Raw genomic sequence first — 18677 nt, 5'->3', positions numbered from 1 at the left:
GATGGTTTTACTAAAGCAGTAAGCTCAGGAAAAATCGAGCAACTTCGAAATCATGTTCGAATTACATGATCTGATCAAGGGAAAAACATTAAGGAGGAGTATTGAAGATTAATGCTTTTCCATAAATGAATGTACAAGACATATGCATGAATGTCTAGAATAAATAGGATTCATGACTAAGATTCATGAACTAGTAATCAAAGCATGTATTTCATTTAATTTTAGATACATGTATGTTGCAAGTACATAGAACTAGTTGAAGCATAGACTAGTATAAATAGGAGAAGTCTTGTACCCATTGGCAGAAGAGTTTTTTTTCTTAACAAGAATTCTTTACATAAAAGCAAGAAGACTTACTCCAAATATTTTCTTGTTGTAACAAGTATAATTCCAACGACTAAAAGCATAAGTCTTGGAAATACCCAACAAGAAGAAGATTAAGCAGAGAAAGCAGCAGGAAAGAAAACAAAAAATTTTAGTGTGTTCAAAAGATCATAAGTCTCTTGATCAAATTCTTCTTTCAAAAGAAGAAATTGACTTCTTCTTAGTTCTTCCTTCTATCTTGCATCTAGCCTTTAAGACATTCATAGGTTTCTTCGTGATGCATGTACAGATCAATTTACGCTTCATCAATACTGATCCCGTCCGGAGGCTGAGTCGGACGGAGGCTGGTTGCGGCGGCCTGGTTGTTCACGGAAAGTCGTAGGTGATTCGGCTCCCAGGGGTGGCTGACGCTGCTGCAGGACCCTGCACACACTCAGACAATGCCCCGCTCACGTTAGAGACCAAAACCCAGGGAAAAAGTCCCCGGATCAGGCCCTCCGACGCTCAAGTCAGGTCCTTTTTCCCCAGAAAAAGCAGAGAGAAGAAGAAGAAAAAACAGTTGTGGAAAAAAGTGACGAGGGAGTGTGTGCGCGTACCTGCGTCCGAGGGATCTCTCCCCTTTTATGCGTCCTCCTCTTAGAACCTGCCATCCTGTCAGAAAACGTTAGACGCTAGGCTTTGTCGTCTAGTTCCGGACACCTGTCGTGCTGCTATTTGTCGTGAAAGTATCTTTCTGTTTAGGAACCTCCGCCTTCGCACATGGGTTTTGCCTTGTAGTGAGGGACAGCTGGCAGGCTACTACTGGTTATGAGGACCTGTAGCTCCACCGCTTTGTATTTCCTGGCCCTCCACCGCAGGCCTGTAGCTCGAGTTGCCTCTGCTTAGCTCTGCCGATCCCGACCCGCCTCTGTGCTTTGTATTTCCTGGCCCTCCACCGCAGGCCTGTAGCTCGAGTTGCCTCTGCTTAGCTCTGCCGATCCCGACCCGCCTCTGCGCTTTGTATTTCTTGGCCCTCCACCGTAGGCCTGTAGCTCGAGTTGCCTCTGCTTAGCTCTGCCGATCCCGACCCGCCTCTGCGCTTTGTATTTCCTGGCCCTCCACCGCAGGCCTGTAGCTCGAGTTGCCTCTGCTTAGCTCTGCCGATCCCGACCTGCATCTTGCGCTTTGTATTTCCTGGCCCTCCACCGCAGGCCTGTAGCTCAAGTTGCCTCTGCTTAGCTCTGCCGATCCCGACCTGCATCCTACGCTTTGTATTTCCTGGCCCTCCACCGTAGGCCTGTCGTCTCTCTTCGTTTTCCTACTGCTTCGCCCCTTCGATCAACAAGTCTGTCAGGCCTCCGGCTATCCCCTATGCTCAACTCTGACTGCCTCGTCAGCTTCACTATTTGACCGCTAAGTCGCCTTGACTATTGACTGCCACATCCTCGTGACTTTTGACCGCCATATGACCTTGACTTTTCTAACCCTTTCCTCATGGGCCCCCTTCATTACCAACCGTATCACAAGCCTCCCCCACAAGTCTAGTCGAAGGAGGACGGCAGTCTGACTGACTAGACCTCCGCACATCTCTATAACCTCAGCATATCTCTGGGACCTAAGCATATCTCTGCACGCACTGCTTCCTGCGTCATGCGTCAACTTTTGTGTCGCATCGCCTGGGATACCATGCCTCCTTAATTGCATCGCCAGTCGCTTGGGGCGCCGTTCCCACGCAATTGCTTTGACTCGGGCACCCACCTTCTTTATAAAGAGCCTCATGGTCACTCCTTTACTCTATCCTTCTCCATTCCTGCTCTCCTACTCGCTTTCTTTCTCCCCCCGGGATGCATTCTCTTTCCTCCGACGAAGTTGATCAACCGCCCTCCCAAATGCAGATAAATCAACTCACCTCGCTACTTGTCGCGAGAGAACGCGAACTGGAGCGCGTGTCCCAGGATCGGGATCGCCAGAAGGCTGCTATGCGTTCCATGGAAGATCAGTACCATCTGGCGAAGCACTGTGTACATGCGGAGAAGGCGAGGAAAGAGGAATGCCAGGCTAGCCTGCAGCGCCAACTTAGCCTCCAGGAACGTTTGCAGCGAGAGCATGAGGCGGAGTTATCTCTCCTCCGTGCGTGTCTCGACGATAAGCAACATACGATCGCTTAGCAGCAAACAGTCATCGACTCCTTACACGCGCAGCTTGCGCGAGCCTTGAACGCCCCAGAGGCTCCCGAGTCCCCAGACATTTCTTCACGCGGCAGCACTCATTCTCCATGACCAATCCTTTCCCCGAGTTAAAGCTGGTCTGGGTGATAATTGTCTCAGTGGCTCCATTCCCGCAAGTCGTTCCCGCTTGTGGCCTTGGCTGTATCGTCTGCTTATTGAACTGTGCTGCCGTACTTGTGTACCTATCCTTTTCTGGCATAGTCTTTCCTGCTCAATTTTCATCTAGCAAACGTTTTTAGAAACTGGCCCGTGCATAAGAGCCAAGCGTGGTATCATGATTCCTTTTCATGTATGAATTTTGGATAATAAAATCGAAATAGTGCTTGAGACTTAAAACTGTGATGAACGTGCAAAACTTGTTTTCGTAGTTAATATTGACGCTCCAGGAGTAGGGTAGATGACCTCCCGCATCCTTTGCCCTGCGCATTTGCTGCATGTTTGTAATTTACGTAAAATAAAGCCAGATGTAGCTGACCTGATTATTGAAAATGCTCCGCTCATTGTGAGGCATATCCCTCAGAAAGGTAGTCAGGTGTGGGCACCGAGCTTGCTTATGATTTTCGTAGGGGAGTTGATTTTTGATCCCCGCGTGAGGGCCGACCTAAAAGGTCGTTGGGCGTGAGGACAGAGCTCACTTTCGATTCTCGCATGGGAGCCGACCTGAAAGGTCGTTGGACGTGAGGACAGAGTTCACTTATAATTCTCGCATGGGAGCCGACCTGAAAGGTTGTTGGGCGTGAGAGCAGAGCTCACTTATAACTCGCACTGAGGCGAGAGTCTGGGACTACCGACCTAAAAAGTCGTTGGGCGTGAGCACAGGGCTCACTTATAATTCTCGCATGGGAGCCGACCTGAAAGGTCGTTGGGCGTGAGAGTAGAACTCACTTATAACTCGCACTGAGGCGAGAGTCTGGGACTACCGACCTAAAAGGTCGTTGGGCGTGAGCACAGGGCTCATATTCTGGGAGCCGACCGAAAGGTCGTTGGGCGTGAGCGAGCTCACTTATAACTCGCCGAGGCGAGTGGACTACCGACCTAAAAGGTGGTTGGGCGTGAGCAGGGCTCACTTATAATTCTCACATGGGAGCCGACCCGAAGGTCGTTGGGCGTGAGAGCGAGCTCACTTATAACTCGCTTCGAGGCGAGAGTGCGGGACTACCGACCTAAAAGGTCGTTGGGCGTGGGCACGGGGTTCACTTATAATTCTGCATGGGAGCCGACACGAAGGTCATTGGGCGTGAGCGAGCTCACTTATAACTCGCACGAGGCGAGTCTGGGACTACCGACCTAAAGGTCGTTGGGCGTGAGCACGGGCTCACTTATAATTCTCGCATGGGAGCCGACACGAAAGGTCGTTGGGCGTGAGCAAAGCTCACTTATAACTCGACCGAGGCGAGTGGGACTACCGACCTAAAATGTCGTTGGGCGTGAGCACGGGTTCACTTATAATTCTCGCATGGGGCCGACACGAAGGTCGTTGGGCGTGAGCGAGCTCGCTTATAACTCGGCGAGTGGGACCCGACCTAAAAGGTCGTTGGGCGTGAGCACAGGGCTCACTTATAATTCTCGCATGGGAGCCGACCTGAAAGGTCGTTGGGCGTGAGAGCAGAGCTCACTTATAACTCGCACTGAGGCAAGAGTCTGGGCTACTCCGGTCCGAGACCGGTGGCGATGGCGCTGGTCCGAGACCAATAATAATACTCCGGTCCGAGACCGGTAGCGACGGCGCTGGTCCGAGACCAATAATAATACTCCGGGCCGAGACCGGTGGCGACGACGCTGGTCCGAGACCAATAATAATACTCCGGTCCGAGACCGGTGGCGACGGCGCTAGTCCGAGACCAGTAAGAACTCCAAACGGCAAAGGCCTAGATGCACTGCCTTCATCCGTCCCGCCTACGCCGACCTCATTGCTTTAGTTAATCTGGTCGTTATTGCTAGCTTTGGGCTTACTCATTTGCGTCGCGTTTCTTCCTGCAATTGTATCACGTATGGTATAGAATTAAGAATAAGAGAGGGAGCGTAAAAACCTTACTCCACCCTTGGGCCACAACGCCCTTGCATCCATGACCCCGCAGTTCTCGCGACGCGCCCGGTTAGCTGCTCAGATCGGGGGCTACCTACGCAGAGCTGCTTGCTCGGTCGCTCCGAACGGATAACAGCCCCGCAGACCTGCTTGCTACTTTTCTGATCTGGCAATCGCTCCCGCTGCCCTATCCTATTTGCGACCCTTTTGAATTGCCTGGTTTCTGTAGCTTCATGAAACTTCCCGCCTAGCCTTGAGCCTTTTACGAAGAATGCTTCTTTTTTGAGGCCACACCCCTTCATGATTACCTTGCCTTGTCGATCTTTAATGCGTTTCTTCTCGTTATGACACCTGTCCGGCGCCTTTACTGCGCACGCCCCCTGACGCCAGCATCTGACCCCCTTTTGCACCCTTCGGCGCTTATTTCCCATCCGGCGGCGTTGAGGCGCGTTACCCAAAAAGATACTCGGCCCGACTCTCGATGTTTCCTAGGAATGAATGGACTTTATAAACCCTAAAGGTAGTCCGCTTTCCTTACTTCGACGCTTCGCTATCCTCCTCCTCTCGTTCGCGGCCGTTTCTAGCAGTGCAACTCCTCGTCCCTCGGTTTGCGCCCGACCTGTGACCCCTCTTGTCTTCCTTCCCCTCGCCTGCTTACTCCTTGCAATCATGGATGGTAAGGAACTCTTCTGGTATTCGCGTTACATCTCCGACTTAGACCACCACGACCTGTCTTCACAATCCAATCTGGGGCTAGGCCGGCATGAGTTCCGCCTTCCCTCGTCAGATGAACATCCTTCTTCTCCTCCCGAAGGGTTTATCACTGTCTTTAAGGATCAAGTCTTAGGCGGTCTTCGCTTTCCTTTACATCCTTTTCTCTCTGAGTTGAGTCAGTATTGCGGTATTGGTATATCTCAGTTTGCCCCCAATGTATTCCGAGCGGTTTGCGGAACCATCATCTTGTGCCGCATTTATCAAATTCCCTTGACCGCTAGACTGTTCCATCACTTCTATTCTTTCCGGCGAGCTGAGGCAGGGATATTCAACGTTCAGGCCAAGCCGGGCCATAAGCTTTTTGGTGACCTACCTTCTTCCAATAAAGGCTGGAGGTCTCGCTTTTTCTTCCTTAAGCCCCCTGCTCCCTTGGCTAGGCCTTCCCAATGGCGTCCTATCCTTGCTTCTGACTTTCCTTCACATGCTCACGATTCTGCCTGCTCCACAGCCTCAGGCAAGATGAATGGTGTTGTCGTTCGCTTGTCCGTGCTGATGCTAGAAGGCATTCTGCACGCTTTTGGTCTTAGCCCTGTCTCGACAGAAATCGGAGCTCCTTTTGGTAAGTTGATGTTTTTCATATGCCGCTCTTCGCTAACTGAGGTGCTTTTTCCTCTTCTTTTTGTAGTGGCGGCCATCCTCCGTTCCTTCGCCAGTCAGGAGAAACCCTCGGTAGCTGTTCTGCAAGATCTGAACGAAGAGCTGACTCAAGGTCCACCTTCTGATCCTGTCGTCGCCGCCGGTCCACAGCTTTCGGAACCCCGGACTTTTGATGCGGAGGAGGCTTCGATGCTTATTGAGCCACCTGCTCTCAGCCCTGCAGACTCAGCCCTACCCCGCATCTCTGATCAACCTGCTGCTGAGCCATCGCCCGCAGGCCCAGTGTCTTTTCTCCCTCCAACTATGAAGCTGCGCCTGGCACGCAAGGGCAAAAGGACGGCCCCAGTCGCCGTGACTTCTCCTCCACCTCCTCGCCGTCAACGTGTAGTGAGCATCTCTTCCCCCACCAGGCCCTCGGACACGAGCTCGACCGAGGAGACAAACTTGGCCCGGGAGAAGGCCTCTGATCTGGAGGTGGCAGACCCGCCATTGGACCTGGCCGTTCCGGTGACAATCCAGAATATACTACCTGCCCCGCCTTCGTCCTCTGGCGATCAGCCCCCGGACTTACTGATGCCCTCTACGTCTCCTCTCCTCACGCCTCCGAGCTCGGCCATGCCGCTCCTGAACCTGCCCTCTACAGACCCATCCTTTGAAGCGTTATGGAGGCTCCCTTCGGAGACCGATCCGGCCTACACGTCCGCTGTCGATTCATCACCTCTCTTCGGTAGGGTCAATTTCTATGAGGACCTGGCCATCTCCTGGCAATCAGCTAGTCAGCAGTTCTGGGAGAACAGTTCCCCTTTGGGGGAATTTGATCAAATCGCTCGTTCCCTGGTGGCGGTAAGCTCTTTCTCTTCTCTCCCTGGTATTCGTGTATTTCTGTAACCCCCTTTATTTTTCTGGCCCCTTGCAGACCTGCTCCGCGAGTCTGAGCGCCGTGCAACGAGCAACCGAGCTTCAATGAGAGAACGCGGCGCTCAAGGCACGCCTTCAGGAACTAGAGCACATTGCGGCTTCCTCAGCTCCTCCTGAGCCTTCTCTTGAGAGCTTGGATGCTTATCTGCGTGCCGCTGGGGAGTCGGCGGCCTCTGCTCGGGCCATTTCCCACGCTGCCTTCAATAAACTTCAACAGCTGGAGGCGGCTTTGCAGACAAGTGAGTCTTCCTTGGCTTCTGAAGCGGATCATCATCAAGCGACAGTTTCTGAGCTGAAAGCCAAAGAGGCAGAGCTACTCTCCCAATTGGAGGAGTTGACGCTTCTACGGCAAGGTCAGGAGCTCTTGCTAATGAGGTTGGCCGATGCCCAGGCCCTGGCTAGTGTTGTCACTGCCCGAGAAACAACCATGCGAACTCAATGGGAAGCGTGCCAAGCCACTCTTCAATCCTTGCAAGCAGATCTCTTGAAGGCCCAGGAAACGGCTACTCAGGGCCAGAGTGACTTGTCCGCGGCGCGCGCCGAGGCTGCGGAGAACCAGAACAGTTTGGAGGTGTACCGGGCTGGCGAAGCAGAGCGGCTGAAGGCGTACAGGCTGGCCTACGTCCGCTCTTCCTTTTTCCTCCATAAGCTGGGACGTTGGATGGTCTTGTTGCTCTGTCATGGGGCCGCTGGTGGGGTCAAACAAGCCTTTGAGGAAGGTTTCCTACGCTCGGCACCTCCTGCCACCTTCTTGGACACAGCTCGCCTAACCAGGGAATTGCCGCAGGAAACCTTCCTTTCCTTCGAAGCGGATGAGGGACTTTTCCTCTTGGAGGCTCCCCCTACGGCCGATCCAGCTCCCGGGGATATTTCCGCCCAGGCCCCTCCTGTTGCTGCATCTGATGCGTCCGCTGATCCTGCGTCTTCCGACACAGTGCCAGCCGACCCCCGGGCTCCTCCCGCTGGCCTCCGTTGATTCTGCGCTTTCTCCCCCGGATGTCGTATGACAAGCGATGTGTTGTAATGTTCACCTTCTGTGCGTTGATGCTGAACCTTCCGTGATTGTACTTATTTATATGGTCGTATTGAACTCCGGATAATTGTCTCGCTTCCCCTTCATGCATCCTTAGCTTGTTTCTTTCCTTAGTAGGTCGTCCGTGGCTCTGGTAGATCTCTGCTAATCTGTTCGCCCTTGCTTATTTTGCTCGCTTTGTTCGGCTACGTAGCTCTTCCTCCGATAGCTGCCCTTGTACCTAGCCCGGCCCAGGCCAACTCTTGCCTCGCATGTCCCTGAAGCCTGCTGACCTACACTACCCGTCTTCCTGCTGCCTCTTCCGTACACTTTTGTCTTGGTTGGAGCGACCCCCTTAGGAGACGCTCCGTATCTCGAGCCCTATCCTTTCCCATAATGCCCTGTGGTTATATTTTCGAGGCTCATCACAGAGCGCTCCCTGCCTGCCTCCGCCCCTGCGTCCACCGTCCGTTGTTAACTTACGAAAATATCCTTCCTCCACCATACCTATAAGTATCTTCTTCCTCTCTCTCTTCTGTTATAATTCGCCATCACCACGGAGTACTCAAACGTCGCCGCCGCCGACTGATCTTTTCCGAGACTGCGCCGCGCTTCTTCCTTTTCTCCAAGCCTCCTCTTTTCGTCTGTTCTTTCTGCCTCCTGAGATAATCTCCCCTGCAATGACTTCTCCTTCTTGGGTTTCCTTGTTGGCGGAACATTTCCCAGGCACTTCAACTTTCGCTGAGTTGGATTGGGATGACCTACGGTACACTTACGAAATCCCTACTAGCTTTCGCCCCATCATTCCTACTGGTGTGAACTTGTACTTCGACCCTCCGCCTGGTTCGTGTACTTTCTTTACTGAACAATTTGTATCGGGCATTCGTCTGACCCCTCATCCTTTTTTGTCTGGAGTGTGTCGCTACTTTAGGATTCCCCTAGGTTAGCTAGCTCCCAATTCCATAAAGATTCTATGTGGCTTCGTGATACTCTGCGAAGTTTGTGAGGTTTCCTGGTCAGCCCCCCTTTTTCATTGCTTCTGCCGATCTTCGCCAGGCTGGAGTTTTTCTTTCTCCTCTTCCTCCTCCGGCTAACTGTTTCTCTTTTCCCTCGATCTCGCTTTGGCCACCAGATCCGCGCGCTGTGACTCCGGCGTTGGACGAATTCTACATGGATCTCCCCTATGCTACGGCTGCTACTCGAATGGAGGATTGGCGTTTGAATTTGACAAGACTGCTATCTGAAGACCTGCTTTCTTTTTTCAGGCTGAGTCACTCTACCTCTGACACACCGCGCTCCTTAGGTAAGTTCGTGTTAAGTGCCTCCTTTCCGATCACTTTCTCCGTGAAAATGACTTCTCGTGGTGGCGCCTTCAGCTGAGGTTTTGCATCGTGCGTCAGAGGTTCTGCCTCTGCCCCTCGATGACCTGGAAATACTGCGGCGCGGCCGGACAATCTTGGACAGGAGGCTACTCCCTCATCATGGATCCGCTTCATTCGGGGCAGCAGCTCAGCCTGCTCCCAGCCCTGCCTCACACGCCGCTTCTCCTCCGCCTGCCGTGACTATGACATCACTTCCCTCTTCATTTTTGTTTCCTTTATCTGGCAGCCTCTCCCAACCCTTACAGGGGAAGACCAGCTGCGTTCCGCTCTGCCCCTACTCCTGCAGAGGAAGACATCCCAGGCGATCATCCGAACCCCGCGCCAACTGAGCCCGTTCCCGAACAACCTCCTGTTCATCCTGGTGCTGACATCACTTCCCTCTTCATTTTTGTTTCCTTTATCTGGCAGCCTCTCCCAACCCTTACAGGGGAAGACCAGCTGCGTTCCGCTCTGCCCCTACTCCTAAAGAGGAAGACAGCCTAGGCGATCATCCGAACCCCGCGCCAACTGAGCCCGTTCCCGAACAACCTCCTGTTCATCCTGGTGCTGACGCCGGCCCTTCTCAACCTTCCGCCTCCGCTCGCCATCGTTACAGGACCACCATCCCCTCTGAAGCTGCTCTAGCTCGGCGGCCTGATGCCCCCACGAGCCTTCTGATGATGAAAGGCTGCCTCGGCAGTTTGTGGGCAGAGAGCATGGATCAAATGGGTGGTGCGCCTCCATTAGTCCAGATGGACAGGTTTTCGAAGTCCTGGGCCAAAGTAAGTATTCTTCGCCTTATACTGGGTATTGGTTTGCCTTAACTGAGGGTTATATCTTCCATCCAGACTCATGCAGAATCTTTGGTGCTGAACCAATCTTTCCACACCCTCCATCATGAAAGCAAAGAACTCCGGGAGAGAGTCTCCGAATTAGAGCTGCAACTCAACGACCCTGCCCAAGCCAAGCCCTAACCAATCAGACCGACCGTCGAAACGGTCCACGATACAGGTGAAAGATGAACTCCGAGCTATGAGGGAGGAGAGAGCCGCATCCGAGGCAGGGTATCAGCAGCAACTAGCTCACCAAGCTCGCTCAACTGGAAACTCAGGCAGCAGAGTTGAGGGCGCTGAAAGCAGAGCTATCCCAGTCTCGAGCGGCATTGACGGAAGTATCCACCGCCTTAGCCGTCTATCAAGAAGGAGAGGAGGATCGTTGCCTGCGAAGTCGAATGTCATATCTGACCTCTCCCGAATTTCTATCCCAGGCTGGGGCACACTTTGCTGCAACCGTGCCATATACGGCGGCTGGAGTTATCAGGCAACTGCATGCACAGGACTTCTTAAGGTCCGTCCCTTCTGCAGACTTTTTGGATCACGGCCAAATCATTCAGGGCTTTCCGGATGGGTTTTTTGCTCCTTTCAAATGATCTGTACTAGCCAATTAAATTGAGAAATTTTTACATGTACACGTGTCTCTTTGAATTTTTGCTTGACTATCCTACCGTTTCTGGAACTCTGGGCCGACCTGGCTTATACCCGTAGAGTTGGCACCCCTCAAACTCGATAGGGCCGTAGGTAGTTAGCACTCCAAGGTCGATCTAGGTTCCTTCCTTGAGCATCCTGCAAATAATAGGCCCCTGATGTCAGCTTCTTGATGACTTTGTATGGTTCGTCCACTGGGGCACCAACTTCGTTACTTCCCATAAGGGTTTCATCTTCTTCCAGACGAGATCTCCTTCTCCGAAAAATCGGGGGATCACCCTTCTATTATAGTTTTGCCTCATTCTCTGTCTATAGGCCTCCAACCTGGCCGCTGTTTGTTCACGAATTTCGCTGATGAAATCTAGCTCAGCCAGCCGTCGCTCTGCGTTCCCTTCATCATACATCATTCTTCTCACGGACGGTATCCCGACCTCCAGAGGCACCACTGCTTCATTGCCATATACTAAATGGAACGGTGTCAGACCTGTACTTTCCCTGGGGCCTCCCGTGTGATCCAGCTTGACTTTGAGCCCCCGCACTATTTCTCGATTGACTACCTCTGTCTGACCATTGCTTTGCGGATGAGCCACCGAAGTGAAGGCCTGAGTTATGCCGAACCCCTTGCACCACTTTTGTATTTTGCGTCCTTGAAATTGTCTGCCATTGTCCGACACCAATTTGTGAGGCAAGTCGAATCTGCAAAAGATATTTTTTCATAAGAACTGGATCACCGCATCTTCAGTGATTCTGGCCAGAGCTTCCGCTTCCACCCACTTGGAGAAGTAATCTCCTGCCACCAGCAAGAAACGTCTTTGCCCGTAGAAGTTCTCAGCAGCTCTGTAGGTCGGTGTGTCAAGTTCTGGTACCTTTGGCATGACAAACAAGTATTCACCAGCTTCTGTGAGTCCCTCTGCAAGGTAGGCCAGAAATACCCGGCCAATAGTACTTTCCGAGCCAGCGTTCTTCCACCTGCATGATTGCCACAACACCCCAAGTGTATCTCCCGCAAGGCCTGGTCTGCTTCTTCCATATTCAGGCACTTGAGCAGAGGTCTGGAGAAAGACTTTTTGTACAGTTGATCTCCAATCATAACATAAGAATGTGCCTGTCTCCTGAGCATACGTGCCTCTTCTAGGTTGGCGGGTACAATTCCTTGCTGGAGGAAACTCATTATGGGCGCCCTCCAATCAATTACTCCTCCCAGATTATTTTGCAGATCGATCTAAGCTATAAGGAAGGTCTGAGCTACAGATCTGTCAAGTACCCAAGTAGTCAGGGAGCTGGCCATTTTAGCTAGCTCATCCGCTCTTTCATTTTCAGCCCTGGGAATCTTGGTGACTGTGACCTCTTTAAAATCTTTCCTCATCTTCTCATAGGCTTCCTTGTAAACTTGCATCTTTTCGTTGTTTTCAAAATGTCCGGTCACCTGCTGAGTTACTAGTTGCGAATCCGAGTATATTACGACTTTGCTTGTCCCCACATGCCGAGCTGCTTGCAAACCTGCTAATAGGGCTTCATACTCTGCCTCATTGTTGGTAGCTCTGAAATTTAGCCGTACAGCCAGCTGCATAATGTCCCCCCGCGGAGATATTAGGAGTGCACCTACACCACTTCCCCGATGGGTAGCTGATTCGTCTACGTAAATCTTCCAGACCTCCTCCGAATCTGCTTGATAAACTTCTGTCAAGAAATCCGCCAGAGCCTGTGCTTTGATAGCGGTTCAGGGCAGATACTGTATATCATATTCCCCTAGCTCGGTTGCCCATTTGATAAGCCGACCCGCTACCTCCACCTTGGTAAGAGCTCGACCTATTGTACTGTTTGTCAGGACGGTAATAGGATGTGCCAAGAAATAGGGTCGGAGGCACCAAGCCATGAGAACAAGTCCGTAAACCAACTTTTCCAGGGCCGTATACCGAGACTCAGCCCCCTTCAATAGATGATTGAAAAAATACACTGGCCGTTGTACATTGTCCTGCTCTTTAACCATCACGGCCCCCACGGCCTCGGGGGTAGCTGACAAGTAGACCCAAAGGGGTTCTCCCACAACAGGCTTAAACAGTGATGGCAAGGACTCCAGGTATTGCTTTAGCTCCTCCAAGGCCTGTGTGCACTCCTCCGTCCACTGAAACTTGGCTGCCTTCCTGAGCACTTTGAAGAAGGGCGCCACTCGATCTGCAGATCTGGAGATAAATCGGGATAGTGCTGTTATCCGGCCGACCAACTTCTGTGTTTCCTTCAGATTCTGAGGGATCTGTATGTTCCGAAGTGCTTGAACCTTCTCAGGATTGGCTTCTATCCCTCGTTCAGTCACCAGGTAGCCCAGAAACTTCCCTCCTTTGGCCCCGAACAGACATTTCAGGGGATTCAGCTTTACCCCATATTGCCTCAGAGTCCCACAGGTTTCTTCTACATCTTTTATTAGACTGGACGCCAGGGGGGACTTGATCAGGATGTCATCAACATAGACCTCTACGTTCTGCCCGATCTGACTCCGAAAGACTTTGTCCATCATCCTTTGGTAGGTAGCCCTAGCATTTCTGAGTCCAAATGGCATGACCGTATAGCAAAAAGTACCGTCGGCCGTTATGAAGCTGACTTTCTCTTGATCCTCCCTAGCCAAGGGTATCTGATGATATCCTTGATAAGCGTCCATCATGCATATCCTCTCACAGCCAGCAGTTGAATCCACCACCTGATCGATCCGCGGGAGTGGGTAGCAATCTTTGGGAGTGGCTCTGTTGAGGTCGCGAAAGTCTATGCACACCCTCCACTTGTTGTTAGACTTCTTCACCAATACGACGTTGGAAAGCCAGGACGGGAATTGCACCTCTCGAACATGTCCTGCCCTCCTGAGCTGATCCACTTCAGCTCGGATAATCTTATTCTGGTCGGCAGAAAAGTTTCTCTTCTTCTGCTTAACTGGCTTCTTATGCTTAGCCACCTCTGGTTTGACCCGGGCAACTCTTCCGGTGACCAAGCAAAACGTCCCTATTGCGGATCGGGCACTGTATCAGCTCCGACTTAAGCTCCTGTGGCAAGTCACTCTGCTCGGTCCGCATGCAGCCGAATTTCTTCCCAAGGGATAGGCTCCTCTGCAACAGGCAGGGGCTCCTCTTGGATAGCGTGTACTCCTCCATCTTGCGTCCTCCGGCTTTTGCGCGCCTCTACCCGGACCATATCTATGTAGCAGCTGCGAGACACCTTCTGCTCTCCCTTGACCTCCCCGACCTGCTCGCCGACCGATCTTCTGGTGAAAAGTGGAGACGGCAGCCCGGAACTCGTGCAGAGCCGGTCTTCCCAGGATGACATTATAGGAGGAAGGCGAATCCACCACAATGAAGGTGCTCCTCCGGGTGCGCACCAATGGCTCAGTGCCATGGAGATGGCCAGCTTGATCTGACCCATGGGTTTGACTTCGTTACCTGTGAACCCATACAAGGAAGTCGTTACAGGTTGGAGCTCAGCGGCGTCGATCTGCATCTCCTCGAACGCAGCTCTGAATAAAATGTTGACCGAGCTCCCGGTATCCACAAAGACCCGAGCCACTCGACTGTTAGCAATAACGACCTTGATTATGATGGCATCGTCGTGGGGCAATTCCAGACCCTCCAAGTCTTGAGGCCCAAAGCTAATAACAGGGCCGGAGGCCTGCTCGTGGCTGTATCCCACGGCTCCCACATACAGCCGCCGAACGTGTAACTTACGCGCTCGGCCTGAGTCCCCGTCAGTGGGTCCTCCTGAGATCATACCGATCTCTCGCACAGCAGCGTTGCCCCGGTTCTCCAGTTCTCCGGCATCTCTTCGGTCTTCCCCGAGGCTAGCTTGGTTAGATGGGCCGACGAGGTCGGGCCGGGTCTGCCGAGCACGCCCTGCTCTGCAGCTCGCATGGAGTCATGGGCGAATTGGAAGCAGTTACTGAGGTCGTGCGTCCTGGACCGATGATATGTGTAATATGGCGCTCCCCTTGGTCCAGGCCTGGGCGCGTGTACGACGGCGACTCGCGGAGCTGGTCTGACTCCCTGAGCAGGCTGAGGGGCAGGCCTGGGTTGACCACGCTGGAAGGGCTGAGCTGGCTGCGGTGCTCTCCTTTCAGGTCGGTTGCCTGGAGCCACCGTCTTTTCGGCTTTCCGCCTAGCGGCCTGCGCTTCTTCCACCTTGATGTAGCACGAAGCTTTCTCCACCATATCGTCAAAACTTCGGGCGGGGTTTTTGATGAGGTCCCTGAACAATTCCCCTTCTCGCAATCCGTGGGAGAAGGCGTTCATCAATATTTCTGAGGTGGCGGAGGGGACGTCATTGGCCACCTGACTGAACCGGTTGATGTAGCTCCGCAAGCTTGAGAGCAAAAAGACAGTGGTCGGTTTTTTGATACTTACGACTACTAGCGAAACGGCGTAGAAAGGCCGTTTTGAAATCCATGAAGCGATTGATGGCCTCTGGGGGCAATCCATCGAACCACTTCTGCGCCGACCCGAACAAGGTGTGTAGGAATACTCGGCATTTGACAGCATCGCTGTATTGGTACAAGATAGCCACGTTTTTGAACTTCCTTAGGTGCTCTTCTGGGTCCTTGCTCCCATCGTATTCTCCAATGTTCGGGGCTCGGTAACCCCTAGGCAGGCTTTCCCTCAGGATCTGAGCCGAGAAAGGTACCTTGTCGTCCGGATCTTTAGGCAGATCTCTGGCAGAGACTATAGCTTTTCCCTTTCCTGCATCCTGGGGTGGATGTAGAGAGCTCTCTGCCACCGACGCCTGTGGCTCTTCTTTCTTCGTACTATGCTCGTGAGGTCCGGGCTGATGATAGTGGCGGCGAGGCTCTCGAAATGAAGAACGAGGGAGTTCTTCCTGCTGCTTCCTCTTTGAGCCCCTGTCGGAGGCAGGAGCTGGTTCTTTAGATGCTTCAGGCGCCAAGCGAGGTTGTGAAACCGTTCCTTGTTTTTCAGAGGCGGCATGCTTCCTGACCTCCTTGAAGAGCTCGTACTCCCCCGCAGTCATGGTCGCGTTGATCCTCCGGCTAGAGCTTCGACCCGAGTCCTCCATCTTCACGCTCCGGATCAGGCTGTTGTGTTCCCACAGACGGCGCCAAATTTGATCCCGTCCGGAGGCTGAGTCGGACGGAGGCTGGTCGCGGCGGCCTGGTTGTTCACGGAAAGTCGTAGGTGATTCGGCTCCCACGGGTGGCTGACGCTGCTGCAGGACCCTGCGCACACTCAAACAATCCACCGCTCACGTTAGAGACCAAAACCCAGGGAAAAAGTCCCCGGATCAGGCCCTCCGACGCTCAAGTCAGGTCATTTTTCCCCAGAAAAAGCAGAGAGAAGAAGAAGAAAAAACAGTTGTGGAAAAAAGTGACGAGGGAGTGTGTGCGCGTACCTGCCACTACAAAAAAAATACCCATATAGAAGCGGTTTATTAGGAGCAGTTGTAACACCGCTCTTGGAAATCTAACAACATCAATTTGAACTAAACCGTTTTTATCGTCTTACCTTTTCAGAACGGTTTTGCAACCACTCTTGTTGAATAGCTTTAGCACTAATTTGATTAAACCGCCGCTATAAACCACTCTTAATGATATAACTTTTAGAAGCAATCTTGAAACTACTGATATTGGGTATCTTTAACAATGGTTCTATGTCAAAGACTGCTACTAACCGTTTTTATTGCTCTAACTTCTAAGAACAATTATCAAACTATTCCTACTAAATACTTTTAACATCATTTTGTGTAAAGTGTCATTATAAAAGGCTTCTATTGCTCCATTGTTTTAGAATTAATTTTCAAAGTGCTCCTATTATATAGTTTTAACATCAATTTGAATAAACCATCGCATCAATTTGAATAAACCATCGCTGTAAACCACTCCTAATGATATAAATATTAGAAATAATCTTGAAACTACTGGTATTAGGTAATTTTAGCAATGGTTCTATGTCAAATGTTGCTACTAATCGCTTTTATTGCTCTAACTTCTAAGAACAATTATCAAATCATTCATACGGAATACTTTTAATATCGTTTTGTGTAAAATGTTGCTATAAACCGCTATCAATTCATTCAAACTTTGGTTGGTAATATTTAATTTGTTTTTATAATCAAAGTTAAATTTAACAGGTAATATATAATTTTTTACTAACCAAATTTATTTTTTCGGTAATATTTAATTTATTATTTATCAAAATTAGATTTGAACGGTAATATTTAATTTTTTTTACTAATGTAAGTTAGGTTTCACTAATAAATTAAAATATTTATTGGTTATACTTATTATTAATTTTTTATAATTTTTTAAAAAATTTGGACATAGCATTTTTATGTTTAATTTTTTAAATAAAAATATATTTAATATTAAAATAGATTATTTCTCTTTAAATTTTATTTCTTTCACAATTTCTATCTTTTTTACCAATTTTTATACTATTGTTTTCATATTCTCATTTATCCACTAATTATTATAAATATTTTTTTTATCTGGATGCTAAAAAAGAATTAATTACTAATTAAATATTTTTGACCAGATAAATTTAGTTAATAACTTATCGAAATTAAAATTGATCAATAATATTTTTTAAAAATAACAATTAAAGTATATCAATCCGACGAACCCAACTTAACAGACCCAACTTAAATTGATAGCTCTATCCCGAGGAAATGGTGCAATGGATCACAAGACATTGAAATTATCTACGTAGCAACAGTTTTGTGTCAAATACTGCTACTCACCGTTTTTATTGCTTAACTTCTAGGAATAATTTTCAAATCGCTAACAACATTTTATATAAAGTGCCGTTATAAATCATTCTCTCTTCTAATGGATAAGAATTAGTGCGGCAATAAACCACTTATATTCTCTCCTTTAATGGGTAATGCCCCTAGGGCATAACACAGATGGTGGACGCATGACATCTCTAGTGTAATGGTCAGGAGTCGATTACCAGGAACTGATGACCTGTGGTCACCCACCATACGTTTAACATCTGTGTATCTACATTTACTTTCTTTCATATTCATAGGTTCGACACGAGGAACTCGCTAAGGTAGCGGATCTATTTGTTTTCTAATGGATAAGACTTGATATGTAAACTATACCTGTTTCAAACGGCACTCGTCTAAATTATAGTAGTACATAAATAAATAATATAAAAAAACTTGTAAAAATTTAAAAAAGAAAAACATGTAATTTTTTTTTAAAAAATAGAAAATCGTGTAAAAAAATTAAAAATAAAAATCGTGTAAATAATAAAAAAGGAAATATATTTAAAAATATAAAAGGGAAAATGTGTAAAAATTTAAAATAGGAAAAATGTGTAAAAAAAATAAAAAAAAAAGAATAGCGTGTAAAAAATTAAAAAAGGAAAACCGTGTAAATAATAAAAAAGAGAATACGTGTAAAAAATATTTAAAAAATAAAAACATTTAAAAAATAAAAAAGGAAAAAAATCAATGATTGACTAGATCGTACTATTGTCATTTATTCAGTATTATTGATAATGGAAGATTTGTAGAGCATGTTTTGCTTAATTGGAAAGGGGATTACCACCATATGAAAGCTAATCGTGACAGTAGAATATCTAAATTTCTCACATCATCTAACACCTTTAGTTGTTCCACGCTGGCAATCCGAGTGACGACCCATTCAATAAAATCATGTGAAAACCCTACCCATCTAACATCCATCGTTGCTGCTATTTTTTTCCCCGTCGGATAGCTTCGATCTCTTGTGATGAGTTTGACGACATTGGGGGCGACGACGACTAAGAGTGGCCATAGCAAGGCTAAGGGGACGAAGGTTGTTTCTTGGTTGCAGAAGGCTGGCCTCTAGTTCCCAATGGGGTGCATCACTCACTACCTTGGGGCCGATCGATACTCTTAGCGCATTGGTTCCGGTGCACCGGTCTCTCGCTATAGTCCTCGAGTACATAGATGTTGACGTAAGTTTCGTTGTTTTGTTCTTTCACTAGAGATCCCCTTCTC

The sequence above is a fragment of the Zingiber officinale genome, chromosome 11B (genome assembly GCF_018446385.1).
Source record: "Zingiber officinale cultivar Zhangliang chromosome 11B, Zo_v1.1, whole genome shotgun sequence".
NCBI lineage: Eukaryota > Viridiplantae > Streptophyta > Magnoliopsida > Zingiberales > Zingiberaceae > Zingiber > Zingiber officinale.
The sequence above is the reverse complement of the archived record's forward strand: the minus strand, read 5'-3'. Positions refer to the sequence as shown.